Here is a 16024-nt window from a genome sequence, read left to right as displayed (position 1 = left end):
ATATTTATCCAACATCTTGTTTTATCATACCTTAAGTGGGGAATGTTTATGTTCAGTTTATATCATAAATCACTGGAGGTAAAAGTGAATGTAAAGTGTATAACAACAAAACAGAAATTTGATTATTTAATTATGATTTGTGTTAATAAAATAAGAATGGAGGTTTGAGGTGAAGCTACACCAATTTAAGCTAGTAAAGGAAGTGTGAGAGTGAAACTAGCCATGTAAAATGAAAATTCCATTAGGTGAAGTATGATAGAATTATAAACTTGTGCTAATGCAGGTGATTTTTAATTTAAAAAAGAACTTTCAGACGTATAGTTTTACATCTTTGGACGTGAAACTATCTTTGGAAAAAAAGCTTTTATTTTGTTAAAAGAAAACATTATGTATTGATGATATTTCAATATAACATATATTATAGTAATAATTTCTGATGTCTATTGTTGCTGCCATTGTCAGACTTCTTTCCATTCTCTTTTTTATCTGGTAACATTTTATTTTAAATGAATGAGTTATTATATGTTCCACTCCTCTGAGAAAAAAATGGAAAAGATAACTACAGAGAGAAGATGCTCAGAGTATCTCTAAGCTGTTAAGTACAAAATGGGCAGAAACCCAGTCTGATCTTGGGTCAGCCATCTATTAGGGCAGCTACAACCTACCTAGAAACAAGATTGTCTTGAAAAGGCATAAATATAGCAGTCCAAAAGGAAGCTAAATGCTGGATAAGGAGAAATCCAATGCATGGAAATTCCTCTTCTTACCACTTTTTATTTAGTACCATAAATAAAAATGCTGTATATGTGACACTTGTCAATATAAGGATAGGAGTTAATACAAACACAAAGCTCAAATGGCCTGCAATAAACTAAGGAGCAGATGTATCAGTACATTATTACCATAGTCCAAAGAATGTAAGAAAGTTATTGTAACAGAACTGCAACAAAGATTTTAGTTTAGGCTGTCTTTACAAGTTATTTAGTAAGTTTCACTTCTGTCTCCATTCCATGTTACACACAACAGGTGAATGTGACCACAGCCAAATCTAATGGTCCCCATTAAGAAATAATATTTGCAGTAAAACCAAAAGTAAGAGAATACATCATATCTTGCATAGAACTGTGTGAAAAAAGCATACATTGTTGTCTAATTAGATAATACAAGATTGAATTATGTTGAAAGGATGACAGTGCTATTTGCCACACAAAGTTTCTTCCTGAAGAGCAGCCCTCAAAATGGTAGCAAATACTACCGTCAAATTAAAAACAAAATACTGCTGATGAGAAACTTTCCTAGTAAGTTTATTGAAAAGATATTTCAGTCTTACTCCTGACAGATACGAATATAAGAACTTAAAGACATATGAGAAATAGAGAGTGAGATTTTATGGTGAAAAAAAAAAAAAAAGTTTTTTTACTTTTTGGATAATAAATATTAATCCTTAGAGACATTGAAAGTCCAGATCCTATACTTGCCCGAAATAAAGATAAGTTCTGAAGTGTCATGTCAACTAGTAGGTAATTTATGGTTTGTATTACTTATAAGCATGTTAGTCAGAAGTATAAATTAAGTATAATTGTCCTACTTTCTTTCATCTTAACTGATTTTTTTTCTGGGTATATTTTTTGGCATTTTTCTTAGTTGCAATATTGTTTGAGTTTTTAAGGAAAATGACCCAGTTTTGTAAAAATGTGCTTGCATAGCCTGAATAATGTGAAGAATAATGCTTAATGTGGGAATGTGGGTATTCTGATTCCTCTGCTTTTTTAAGAGGGATATGTTTTCTTTTTATATTTCAGGCAGCTTAGTTTCATTTTGTCATGGCCTTTCTTGCGAGCCTAGAAAAGCTTAAGGAGAAGCAGTGTTTAAACTTTTTTTCTTTCTGCACACTCCTTTCTCTACTTTATTTGGTTATGTTATTGCAATAACATTATTTTGTTTTGAAAAGTTCTCTTCCTTTTCCATTTCTTTTTCCTTTTTCCATTTTTCCTTTTCCTTTTCCTTCCTTTTGTTCTTTTTCCTTTTTTGTTTCTTCTTTTTCTTGTCTTTTGTCTTTGTCTTTGTCTTTGTCTTTCTTTGTCTTTGTCTTTGTCTTTGTCTTTGTCTTTCTCTTTCTCTTTCTCCTTCTCTTTCTCTTTCTTTTCTCTTTCTCCTTCTCCTTCTCCTTCTCCTTCTCCTTCTCCTTCTCCTTCTCCTTCTCCTTCTCCTTCTCCTTCTCCTTCTCCTTCTCCTTCTCCTTCTCCTTCTCCTTCTCCTTCTCCTTCTCCTTCTCCTTCTCTTTCTCTTCTTTCCCTTTTCCATTTAATTTTTCCTTTTTGGGCTTTGGAGGGTGCTGTGGAATTTTTTTATTTTTTTTTTTTTCCCAATAAAAATGATTTAGAATATGTGGAGATCAAAGACTTCAGGAAGCCAAAACCTAGTTTGTTTAGTCATAATATGGCTTCCACATCAGAAAGTCTAGCTTATTATGAAAAAGCTCTTTTTTTGTTCTTTCTTTTGTCTGAGTGGAAGACATACATCAGAGTCAAAAATTACTTTCTGCTTCCACAGAGACTCCTGCTGTTTTAGATAGAGGTTTCATTAGAACATAAAGGGATACATGGATCACTAGGTTCAGCCTGTAAGTATAGATATCTAAGTCACAAGTCTGAAATAATGAGATGACATAATCTAGAGACAATGCTAATATATCTGTGTCAACCCTCTAAAATTATTCAGTGGGAGTTGGAAGTTTCCACAAGTTTGAACTATAGCTTTCTGGGATGACTGTTCATGCAGCTGTTAGATTTCAACTAAAATCCATCTCTTCACTTAATAAATATCATATAAACCATATAAAAATCTTTTTTTAAAAAACATGACTGGTTACTACCTTTACTGACTTCTAGATGGGTGTTACTCTTTAAAATGTTCTTATCCTTTATATAATGAAGCAAAGCCAAATAGAAGACAGGAAATAGGTGGATGGCTGTTTCTTCTGAAGACAAGTGGAAGAAAAATTAATTAGTATCTGAAGGATAAGGCTCTAGGAACTCTTTGAATTTTCTAGACTGGGGCATCCTTTGAGGCTGTGCTCTAACTATACAGCAGCACAATTGCAGGTGCCTGTGAAACTGTGTAAAAATGGGTTCTTCCTAAACATTAGCATCTGGATAGTGAAACTTTAACATTCAAAAAACCTTCTTAGAAGATCACAAAACATATTTATGAACACGTGTGTGCTTCATGGAATGACTATTTTAAATGACCGTGGAAAACTTAAACTGTTATTATTCAGAATACAAAAATGACAGTGTAGAAAAAGACATTGTGAGATAAAATAATTTAAAAATATGTTAAAGGAGGAAACATAAATGTTATAAAGAATTAGACAAATTAGTTTATGAGCAAAATAAACAGTATGTTGTTAAACTTTCATGAGACTCCAGTATCAAAAAATGGTTTATTTTGTGAAAGTCAGTTCTAACAGATTTCCCAGTTCAAATATGTTTTGCAATAATGTAATCTTATTGATATTATCAAAATTAAAAACTACTCTTTCTCTCTTTCAAAAAAACAGTGAGAGTGGAATTCCATCCCATGTTGCAGGCACTTAATGTATTAGTTCACTTAAATAGAAATTTCTAACTTTAGGCATCTAATTGCTTCTTCATAGCATTTACAAATATGACGGGGCTTAGGGAACATCTCTGCCCTCTGAAACAGCAGCTGGAAGCCAGTTGAAATCTACTAAGAAATCTCAAATGTCACTAGACACCATCTGTACTCATCTAAATTGAGGCCCTGAATTGAATGTATATACATTAAAATAACTAAATTCACCTAAATTAATATGCTGGTTAGTGGAGATCTAGGAACTAATTTGTCCAAACATAATTGGTAATGGAATTTGACATGTCAGATGCTACTGAAGACATCTGTGAAGAGCTGGTAGTGACAGAGGAGCAGTTGTAATGTCCTTTTGTAAAAACATCTGAAACTACATAAGATAGTGTAGGACATCTCAGTGCCACCAGACATACTTGTGTTAGCAAATGAATCATGCAATGAGTCAGTAAAATCAGTGGAAACTGAAGAGCTAGACAACTAACCATATGTAAGTGTCTGCATCAGGATAAACTTACCCTTATCAAGAGGATATAGACTAGAGCAGGCACCATTTGGAAGGCATCTGAGAGAGCCAAGGGAGTTTTTTTCTAACAGGATTAGCAGCTAGAGCATTTTCACAGCTCAGCTAGTTTCTTACATTTTGGAAACTGAACTGAGCCTCACATGAGACATGAAGAGAAATGGATTTGGGCTACAGTGAGTAATCCAGGATAAAACTGAACATCGGTTTTATTAGGTGTTATAATAGAAATATTTAATAATAATACATGGAGAACTAGATGCTAGAGAGGTAGTTTACAGTGAAGTATAACAGGAACTCTAAGAATAAAAAATACTAAGGAAATTTAGCCGTCGTCTTGGGTGGTTCAATACTTCCAGCACATAAGCTAGATACTTATAATATTATCTTACTTATGCCAGTTGTCACTACATAATACAAAATGCAGATTGTGCAAGGTACATGCATGTGGCTGATTTTGAACTATTGTATGTCGTGCAGACTACCATTAAAACCAACTGAAAATAATTTTTCATGAGAGATTTTGAGTGATGGACTAATTCACTGGAGATTTTAGGTATGACGTGTATTATGATTATTTTCTTGAACAGACAGAAGATGAAGGGGATTAAGATGGTATTGAGGGACAAAAAGTTAATTAAGTAATTGAGAAAGCTAAGAATAATGAGAGCAGTAAGAGTTATTTCCCATTGCATTTGAAAATATTATTGAAATTTCCTTCCAAACTAGTTCACAAACTATTATTTTATAGATCAAAAGAATACATTAATTCACAAATACAGTAGTCAGAACGAACTGTAGAAAGAATGAAATAAAGTGGGAAATCAACTGCTAGCCAGAGATCAACAAGATCATAAATGCCTGTCTCAATGCAACAGGAAGAAACAATGCAGCATTGCACTCTGACATGATGGCTTTGACCTGTGTGAGTATGTATGTAGCTGGGCTTTTATCTCACAAACTTACAAACTTAATAGTGTTGTTGGGGTTTTGTGTTTGTTTGGTCGGTTGGTTTTTTCCTAAGTAAAAGAGCCAGCAACTTTTTTTATGAGGAAAAAGCAAGACCACCATTTTCAGAAATTAAATGCTACTTCTGGACAAAACGAGCAATGATCTTTAAGGAATAAATCATATATACGAAAATTCTAGGGGAGTATTTTCTGAAGAAATTTACTTTAACATTTGAAAAGTGTGATAAAGAAGGAATAAAACAGTCTAACTGCAAAAATTTGAGGCGTGTTTGTAAGGTAGCAATTTTTTCCAAATTCTTATAGCAGCAACCATCACCAAAATATATTACTGAATTGCAAGAGACAACAGCAAGTTACAAAAGGTGGAGTGGAAGTAGTATATTCAGTTAGCACTAAATGTTTATTTAGGCTTCAGCGTAATAAATACTGTAAGAAGAAATGAGAAACTATAGACCAGAAGCCCAGATAATCAATGTCTCAACCCTATTGAATTTAGGAGGCAAATAAAAGTCTTCAAGAGCAGAAGGCTTAGAGCAACAGTGATGAAACAGTTTAATATGAGTTTTTGGTAATGCCATTGTGAAGCTAAATCAGGAAGAACTTATTTGGATTCTCCTCTGCCATGAGTTGCAAACATTTGTGATAAGTGATACAAATAAATCTTAGTCCAGTCTCATATTAATTTCATTTTTAACCCTGAAGTACCTTTTCATCTGCCAGTTGCTTTGGATCAAAGAACACTTAAACTGTGATTTTTTTGTAAATTTTGTGATTTTAGCAGTCTGTCTACGGTTTTCAGTAAGGAAATTAGCAATTTTTCCCACCCTTTTTTATTTCCCTATTCTGTGCACTCTGCAAGACCCATATATAGCTTCATTTAAGAGGAAATTTTGGGACTAAAATAAATAAATACATAAATAAATGAAAGTCTTAGTTTAGCCTCTTAAAGATTATGCTTTTACAGACAAGAGCTTTTGAGAACGCATTTTTTTTTTGATAAAATGAAGTCACTTACTATATAAGAAGCTATACGGGTAATTCAGTGATCCATTCTAGACTTTAAATTCATTAAATTATCACAGATTAATTTCCATATAAACTTCAAAAAGAAAAATGACATGAGAATATTTGAATATGACATTGAAGCTGGTGACAGCCAGAAGTTACTGAGTGAAATATGGACAAAGACATATTCGAAGATAAACAACTATAAAAATAGGTAGGCATCTTTCTGTAAATCTTGCTGTAAATCTTCTGTTATGTTTTTCCAAGTATTCCTTTTACTAAATTCTCTCCATGTTCCTGTTTCTATTTCTTATCCTTTTTCTTTACCATTTTCCATTTATTCCCCAGACTCTTCTTTCCTCAGAAAAATCTACATGCAGTACTAAGCAGAAGGGATGGCATAGGATTCTCCCAATGAGGCTAGAGAGAAGTAGATAGAAATGTAAGGGTAAGAACCTTGGTGACCTGCTTGCATAAGATAAAGATTAGGATGGGGAGGGGAATGTTTATGGAAATAAGAATAATCCAGTGATTCAACTTCTTTAATGCAGTTTTCCTTTCAACTACTTGACAGATCCATTTTCTTTGATTTTTGGAATATTTAATTTTATACTTTCATATAAGTTTTAGAGTTTTTCCATATTAGCTGGAAAGAAAGAGAAGCTGAGACTGCATCTTTGTTGCTGGTACACAGCTTGAACAGCCTGAGCTATTGAGAAATAACTGTACGGTGATTATGCAAAACAGATAAACCCAACCAACCAGTGTGCAGAGAAATGCCTAGCTAAGGAAAAATCTATACAGGTATGCATCAATAACTGTTCAGTTACTCTGTGCTCTGATTGGCTAGAACAAGGCTATTTCTATGTCTTATTCTTGCATTGGTGAAAAGCTAAGAGACATACATACAGCGGTTATTCTCAAAATATTCAGAAAATTATATTGATTGCCTAAAATATTTGACTGTTTAAATACATAAGAGATAAATTTAGCCACGAATTTTGACCCTTTCCATAGACTAGATTAATGCTTTTTCATTTATTACTGCTTACATCTGCACTACAGTTGAGGAAGTACACAACTAATAACATAAAATATATTTGGAAAAATTACCCCAATTCAATGAGTTGATATTGTCCACCACTGCACTACAAGGTTTAAAAATTTGTTATTTAAATTATTTGAATATTCTCTAAGATTATATATTCATCTGTCGACTTCTGCTGGGTATGAGTTGTACTTCCTTTAGTGCCTTTCAAATTATTAATTCAATATTCTAACATGCGTGGAGCAAGATAGAGATTATCCAAAGAATTCATATATGAAACTCTTCTGAAATCCAGAGTCATCAAAAAGAAACTTTGCAATATTTTTCAATAGCAAGATTTTCCAAATGTTGAAACAACAAAGTGAAACTAAATCCTTGCTAAGCTGAGCAGTAAACGTGTAGTAGTTTCAGAGCAGCATTCCTATGACCTTTTGCCCTACATCACATATTTTCAGGCCTAGGATTTCCAATTTAGAATTCCAGATCTTAGTCAACAAAGTTGGTGTGTAATGAACTTGATTGGTGATATAATAAAATACAAAGTATTTCAGAGTTTTAATCATATAATGTATGACTAAAGTATATATCTTTGCTCAGTCAGCTGCTTTGCATCAAGAAAGGAGTTGCACTTCTGATGTCAGTAGCCTTAGGAATATCTTTTACATCTCATTATTTTCATTATTAGTCTCATTATTCTTTATACTGTCAACTGCTTAATGACTAAGGAGCCTTTTCCTGTGGTTATATGGAGAGGGCCTATGTACATAGGGGAGAAATGAAAGAGTAGATGGGCAGAAAAAATCAGTCAGTGTTATTCTAAATATTAATGTGATTTATTTCTGTTAGGAAAATATTTTTTTTTTCTATTAACTAATTCAGGCAGTATGCTTGTTATTGATACGTTTCAACATCTAGTGAACTAGTGCTTAGAGACCTAAGAAGCAGTATGGATCCATTTTGGGTACAGCTCCTGAGTCATACCACATGCAAATTATTTTTGTTTAAAAGAATATCAGAAAACTTGATTTTACACTTATATACACGGACACACATACAAAAAAATTATTTTATACTAAAAGTATTAATAAAACCAGCATAGACCCCTTTTAATGCCTGGAAAGATAGTTAAAATGTAGTTTTCCCTGATGATTCTGTGAGAATGAAATACACTTTCAGCTAAAATATGTTAGCTCCTGATGTTCATTCAACCAAAAAATAATTTAAAAATAGTCGTCAGTTTTGGCAGTTTCACATCTCTTCTTATATTTTTTGACATGCTTTGGACTTAGAACATGATTATTCTTATGCCACAGAAAAATTGTATTTTACCAATGAGTTCAGTGGAAGCAAAAGCGAGACCTTATAAAACTAGAAGCATGATGTTACCTTCTCTATGCCCATGAGAACTCTATAAATAGATGCTTGTTAGTACTGGCAAGCAACAGGAAAAAAGACATTGTAATGGACTATATATTGATGAGAGTAGCTTAGAGTGCAAGCAAAAGAAGTATAATCTAGTCAGGAATGAGGTTTTACTGTTTTCATTGAAACTAAATAGAATGTATCTTATGACTGGAATACTAAGACAGAAATAAAATAGATACTGGCATGGTGGTTTTTGTGGATACATCTGCATTAGTAAATGAAATAAATTGAAGCTCTTTCTCTGAGCTTGAGGAAAAACATTTACATACATTTAAAAGAGTAGCCTCCCTCGACAAAATAAGGTGTCCTCTTACACACGGTCTGCTGTCAACTGATCTTGGACTTTGCTTTCTCTTAGAGTGGGCCAAGGGACTGTCTAGGAGGTTATTGATTGCAGCAGCTAAAATCCAAACACTTATCTTGAAACATGGTGACAGTTAAAAATAGAACAAACCAGTACTGAATCCATTCTCACAAAATTTTTTATATTTTCACAAGATTGTGTGCAGGGACCTATGTTTGTCATTATATTTGCAATTGGCCTAGAACAGGCGGAACAAAGAAGAGAAAATTCTGACCAGCACCAAAGTCAGTAAAAAATTAAGAAATCTGTCAAGACCTTCATAAAATTCTCAGAAGAATGAGTGACCAGAAGAAAAATGTCATAGACAAATTACAGTACTGATACATTTAGCTAAAAGTGAATCTATTTGGTTTTTAGATTATGCCAATGTACTAATCCATTGTACATCAGTATCCTAAATGTTTCTATATTCTTAACTCAGATCACCTTGTCTCTAAATATGTTCAGTATACAGAAAAGGGGAAAAGGTGAGAAACTGATCAGAGAACCTGGAAAATTATTAGAGGAAAGAATTTGTGTAAAAAGAAACTATTCAATAGGACAAAACTTAGGAAACCTGATGACTAAATGTAAATGTGTTATTGTTTGTGTCTACAAAATGATGGAGAAGGTTAAAATAATTACGAGGTTTATCATAATAGGAGACGAAGAAAAATTAAATTTGCACACAGATTTTTGAAAAAAAACCAACCAAACCCCAACAAAATACCTTGTCACTTAGAGTATAATTATATTGTGGCACCTGTTGGTTTAGGATATTTTAGATGCCAGAAGTATAGCTGTGTTATAAATAGAATGGACAAATTACTGGGAAAAAGAACATTTTAGAAGCTATTAGGCAAAAGGGTATAAATGTAATCTGCAGGCCAATAAATTTCTATGAACTAATGAAACATGAGCTCTATTACTCAACATGAATATTTCCTCAAAATATATTCAATGTTTTGTTCCTTATGTTTCCTGTTGGTGCCAGCTAATGCCCCCTGTTGAAAATAGTATACTGGCTTTTCTGTGTTGAACCTTATTTTTAAGTCCTTGTATGTGGTCCTACTTTGGAGCAATTACATGGTTTCTGTTATATTGCTGTCAGTTATATGATTTCAAATTACACAGAATGAAAAAAAATTTAAAAAATAAAATACTGTGTAAATCTCTGGAAAATTGATAGTTACTGCTCTGGAAAGCCAAAGTTATTGGTAAAAGTATAATAAGAAAAAAAACCCAAACCAACAAACAAACCCCAAAAAACCCCACCAGGTAATCTTTAAAAAGCATATTAGGCTTCTGAAAAGTTCTGATTCCATAAATATGATAATTAGGGGTGTGTGTGTGTTGGCTTTCGTTTCTTTTAAACAAACAAGACAGTTTATTTATGCCATAATCATACGGTGGAAAAAAATTACATCTATAATTGTGGTAAGGAAGGAAATATTTACTAATATTAAACTCATAAAGTGTTCTACAATACATTCTTTAATACTCACCAAGCTTTGGAAAAATAGAAAAAAGTAGGAAAAAATATTTCTCTAATACTTTAAATATGCCAAGAACCATGGACTGATATCACAGATTGGGACATAATTAGGTGAGTATTACATCAAAAAAGACATAGACCATAAAGCTATAATAATGTCACTTCACATTGAGTTGAGAACAATATTGTCTGCCAAAATTTGAACAACCCTATTGTCTTTTTTTCTCTTTAGGATATTTCTGACTGATCAAGACAACTGACAGCTGCTGTGCCTCTCTTGGCACCCACAAGAATATGAATGTTACAGTCCTGTTCTCTTCCACTCACTGCCTGAACCAGATAGGAGTTTGATAGCAGAGTAGATACACCTCCCTGGAAACAATAAAGGTCTCTCCAGAAGTTGTTTTCAAGACCTCATTTTAACCAATATTTGGCCCCCACACCTTGGTGTCCTCCAGCTGTTGGGACACACGTGTGGGTCCCTCAGACAGATGTTTCTCACTTCAGCAGATGACACTCAGACCTCTTATCATGCTTGCAAACTGGTCTAACATGGACTTTACCAGCACTTACATACATAGGCTTATGTTCTAGAATTCACACACAGAGAGGCTAATTAGAAAGTAATAAGAATACCAGATTAACCTGATTGGACAAGCACAGGACCCAGTCAGACGAGTGTATCTACTAGCACCAGGACTTCTGTGGTACTTGGTACTGTGGTCATTTGGCAGCTCAGCAACACACAGCTGTTTGCTCACTCCCAGGCAGCAGAATGAGGGACAGAATGAGTGACAAAAATCATGGACTGATGTAATGTATTTTATGTAGAGCAAAAGTAGTACAGGGAAGGAATTCGTTCTCCACTCCCCACCAGCAGAAAGGTGTTCAGTCATCTCCAGAAAAGCAGAGCTCCTTCATGTGTAATGGTAACTTAGGAAGACAAAGTGCCATAATTCTGAATGCCCTCCCCCCCCCTCCAAGCCGCCTTCTTTCCCTAGCTTTTTATAGATGAGCACAGCATTGTATGATATAGAATAAGCCCAACTTTAGTCAGCTGGGGTCAGCTGTTCCAGCTGTATCCTCTCCCAGTTTCTTGTGCACTCCAGCTCACTTGCTGGCAGGGCAATGTAAAAAGCAGAAAAGGTCTTGAATTTATGTAAGGATTGCTCAGCAGTAACTACAACATCCCTGTGTTGTCAACACTTTTTTCAGCACAAATATAAAACATAGCCCCATACTGGTTATTATGAAGAAAATTAACTCTATCCCAGCTGAAAAAGCAGCAGAGCCACTGGCCCTCTACTTTCCTGCACTTTTTTATGGTAATTCACTTCATCTGATCCCTTTCCCCTGCTTCAGTCCTGTAAGTTTTACTCAGTCTCAGAATGCTCTCTACACTGTTCCCAAATTACCTTTCTCCTTCATCCCACAGTTAGCCCTGTATCCCTTTCGTTGGTATGCCATTCTGACAAGAATTTTTAATCAAATCTTCTTAATAGGTTCTCCTGTGATGGTCTTAGGAATAGACAAATCAATACACTCTATTTTCAAAGGCAAAGTTACTAGGATTCCTCCAGCTGTCATTTTCCCTCTGATTCTCCTGGTGGGTATTTTATGTTCAATTTGCTTAGCCTTTAGTCAAATAATCAAAGAGTAAATAAGAACAACAACAACAAAAACCCCAAACATGTAAATCCACATGTAACATGATAAGGTTGAATTAAAAAAACAACAGGAAAGTAAATTACACAAGTAAAATTCCTGAATCTACAGGGATAAGGGAATGTGCTTCAAAACAGCTGTCCTCCCAAACTTAGCTACTTAAAGGTGACCTTGGTGGCTCTCATGAAAGAAATAGTTTTCCTTAAATCAACAAATCAAAATAAACTGGTATAATTTATCAGCTTTTGTGGACTGCAAGCAACAAAACAGAAGTTTGGGGACCCGAAACAGCACATTTGGGGTCTGGCAGAAGGAAAATGTTATCTGAAAAATATCCAGTGACTTTCAGGAAACTGAAGCTGTTGGACAGACAACCCACAGCTGCAGGATGTCCCTTACCAGTTCACTTGAGGAAGCCAGGATAAAATTATATTTGAGGGAAATAAGTAAAGGAAAGTGTGTCTTCAGACATAATTTTTATCTCATTTTAATATTGAGATTTCAAGGAGAGAAGAAATGCAATAGTAAAATTGCATATGTTATAAAAGTTTAACCAAAAAACCTTTATTGTATTTACTGAATAAATTGTGAGGAGATATGAACGCCTAGACTATCAAAAATAATTCATACAAGAAGGTTTTTGACCTTGAGGACGTAAAATTTTCAATTAGAGAATCAAGATATTGGTTTGTGACTGAAGCTGACTGCATTCTTAAATAGTCAGCAAGGAAATATGATTCACTTGCTCTTGATAGAGATTCCAAGTTGAATTGGATAACATATCTAGCAACATGCCCCACGCTCTCATCTGGACTATTTTTATTTTTTTTCAGCTTGTTTATCTGTATTTACAATAAGAGTGTTCTTTCATTACAACACAATCTGTGGACTCTTAGGTAACCCAAGGTGCATTTTTGACAAACTTATCTTCCAAATATAGCAAATTGACCCTTCCATTAAAATTCTCTGTTAGTGATTTGAGCTGTCAATTTAAATAACCAGGAAATACTCTTTCTGGTTATTTAACAAAAGATTTTGTGTGGGAGTGGGACTGTGATTTGATTTTGTTTTTCTCTGGAAGGACAAGTGGTCACAGCTGCAGACGAATCTAGACAAGGCAGTGGTGTCTTGCTGTTTGATGGCTTTCTCCCACTCTTGAAGGATTACAGTGCTAGGAAGTAGCCACTTCCACAATAACATCAGTGAAGTTTCTGCAAGACAGCATTCCTCCATGGCTTATGACTGTCTTTCACATCTAGAAGACTAAATGTATGTTTGGTTTACATACATTATGTAACATGTTTTCTAATCAGTTTTGCCAGTGTAGGTCTACAGGGTTTGGTGACATTCGAACTACTTTTGTTTTCTATTTGTTTAGCATTTTGGAGACAATAAAATAATTTCAATATGTAATTATTCTAAGAGCTTTGGCCACCTCTTTATTTGTCATTTCTGTGAAATCTGTGTCTTCAAAGAAGTGACAAAAGCCTGCAATTATCCAATCCTGATGAAATCACATCAGTAGTGATACAAACAGTTGCAGTAACTAATAATTATTTTTTCCACATAAAAGTATTCTTTTTTAGTAAAACTGTTTTAAAATGGTAGTATTTAGACCACATACCTGAGACCAGAGTTATAAAACAAAAATAGCTCTAATATCCCCAAAGTCTTCCTCTTAAGTACCACTACTAAAGTTTTAAGATTAGAAGAATCAGAAAAAAAATATTGTGAGTGGAAGTTGAAAGTATCTGAAAGAAATTTCTTTCCTCACTTGCAAGGAATTATGTAGACATATTGCCATTTAATAAAGAAGCTATTAATGATCTATAGCACAGAATACCTAAGCTCATGCCAGAGGTTACTCAAACAGAGCCATGAATTTACTAATACTGAGTAGCCAGTGTCTGCTTGGTTAGCCCTTGATAAAGATTTAACCACATTTGAATTAGAAACCCCTATACACACACTTGATTGTGATGGTAGGGATCACTATAAGTGCAGGATGTGCAACAGAACCCACAAAGTAGCAAGATGCATCTGTGAGTGACCTACAGCCTTCTACAAATTAGGATTTGTAGGAACCAGCCCATGGTGTTCATCTTGCAGTGGCCAGCACTGTGTGAGGCCCAAGATTCACGATGTTCATTCAAGGCTCAAGAAGGCCAGAACTAAGTGTTCAGCAGCAACAAGAGCAAAGATGCTCCTGCAAGAAAAGGCAAGCTGACAGGCAAAGGGCCATAGCACCTGTAGGCATAGTGCCCTTGACTGCAAGAATGCTGTCCCATGGTAACTGAACAAGGCAAACGGGTTGGGGTTTCATCGGCAGCCTTATTGGTTGTCTTCAGGATCACTAGATGACGCAAGACAGTTTCAAGTCTTAGGTGAACCCAGAAAGTCAAGTCTTGGTGGAGGTAAAGCCAGGAAGTCAGTTCCATTGGTGTTCACAGGGTCTTGACATGTAAGAACTAATTGGAATAGAATGTTAACTCCTTCTGTCTTCCTTCTATCTTTCTCTCTTTTGGCCTTGCTCTTCAGAGTAACCAACTGATTTAAGCAAAGTTCTCTTTTTGTGTCTGTGGTGCTCAAGCACTGCTTTATAGATTTGTTTTTCCCTCCAAGAAAGGGATATATTTTCTTGCTGAATAGCAGAATGTAACAGCATGATGCACAAAATATCACAGCAAAGTACAAAATATGCATACCTGGATGTTGTTGCTCTCTGTGAGGTTTTTTTACATTGCTCTGGTAGGTGCATTATCAGAATATAGAATGTTGCAATCACAGCTTCTTTTCTATGGAATAATACAAATATATTCTGAAGGGCTGCAATTCAGTAGTCAGGTCATTTGATTTCAATTGATTATGAATTGGAAATGATTCTATATTTGCCTTTGGGTCTGCTACAAAGATAAGTCAAAAATGACTGCTTGTTGTGTCATTTAGTGCAACTACTTTATTGTCTTTCACTGACCTGTTGTAAATTTCCATGTTTTTCTGGTCAACTGGAAAAACATTACTTTTAACTCCTCACATTGAAGTAGATTTTCACAAGCCTACTGCTCTACTTCAGCATTGCTTCTGCTATAGTAGTAAAATTTGGCAAAGACAACGAAGCAGCATCTTGAGAAATTTTTACCATTTTATTTACATTGAAATCACTTGCGTTTCAGTGGTACAATCAGTATTTTGTTGTGCTAAACTTTAATATCAGAAATAATTACATGTAACAGTTTGTCACGGTTTGACACTGGCCCGGCGATTAAACCGAGTGACAGATGCTCTCTATTAATCTCTCTCTCCTCCTTGATAAGAAAGGAGAGAGAATAAGGGAGAGAGACTTATGGGTTGGAGGCTAAACCAATCAACTTTAATGAAAACAATAATGGTAAATAGGAAAAAAAAAAAGAAAAATGCTATATATATATATATACAAATATACAGGAAAATGAATATCAGAGTCCTTCCCCCTTTTCCCCCAACAGTTCTCACGCAAAGCCGGGTGAAGGCAGGCAGGCAAGCAACTGGGCAGCAGGCAGGGCAGCAGGCGGGCAAACGGACTGGGTGGGATCCTTCCAAGATGCCGGGTGAAGGCAGGCAGGCAGGCAACCGGGCAGCAGGCAACCGGGCAGCAAGGAGGCAACCAGGCAGGGCAGCAAGCAGGGCCACAAGCAGCCAGCCAGGGAGGCAGCCAGGAGCTTCTGCTGGTCTTTTATAGTGCCACAGGTGAGAACACTTAGCTGTTAAGGGGGGTGGTACCCAGCACTTCTGCTGATGATCTCAGGTGAGGCCGATCAGCTGGTGAGGGTGTGGCTCGGTCCTCGAGATCCCCCAACTCCATACTGAGGATGACGCACATGGGATGGAATACTCCATTTGAGAAAACTTGCTGTCCACCCCAGCAAGTTCAACCATCGACAAGAAACTCAGAAGAATCACC

Source organism: Heliangelus exortis, chromosome 1 (genome assembly GCF_036169615.1).
Source record: "Heliangelus exortis chromosome 1, bHelExo1.hap1, whole genome shotgun sequence".
NCBI classification, from domain to species: Eukaryota; Metazoa; Chordata; class Aves; order Apodiformes; family Trochilidae; genus Heliangelus; species Heliangelus exortis.
The sequence above is the reverse complement of the archived record's forward strand: the minus strand, read 5'-3'. Positions refer to the sequence as shown.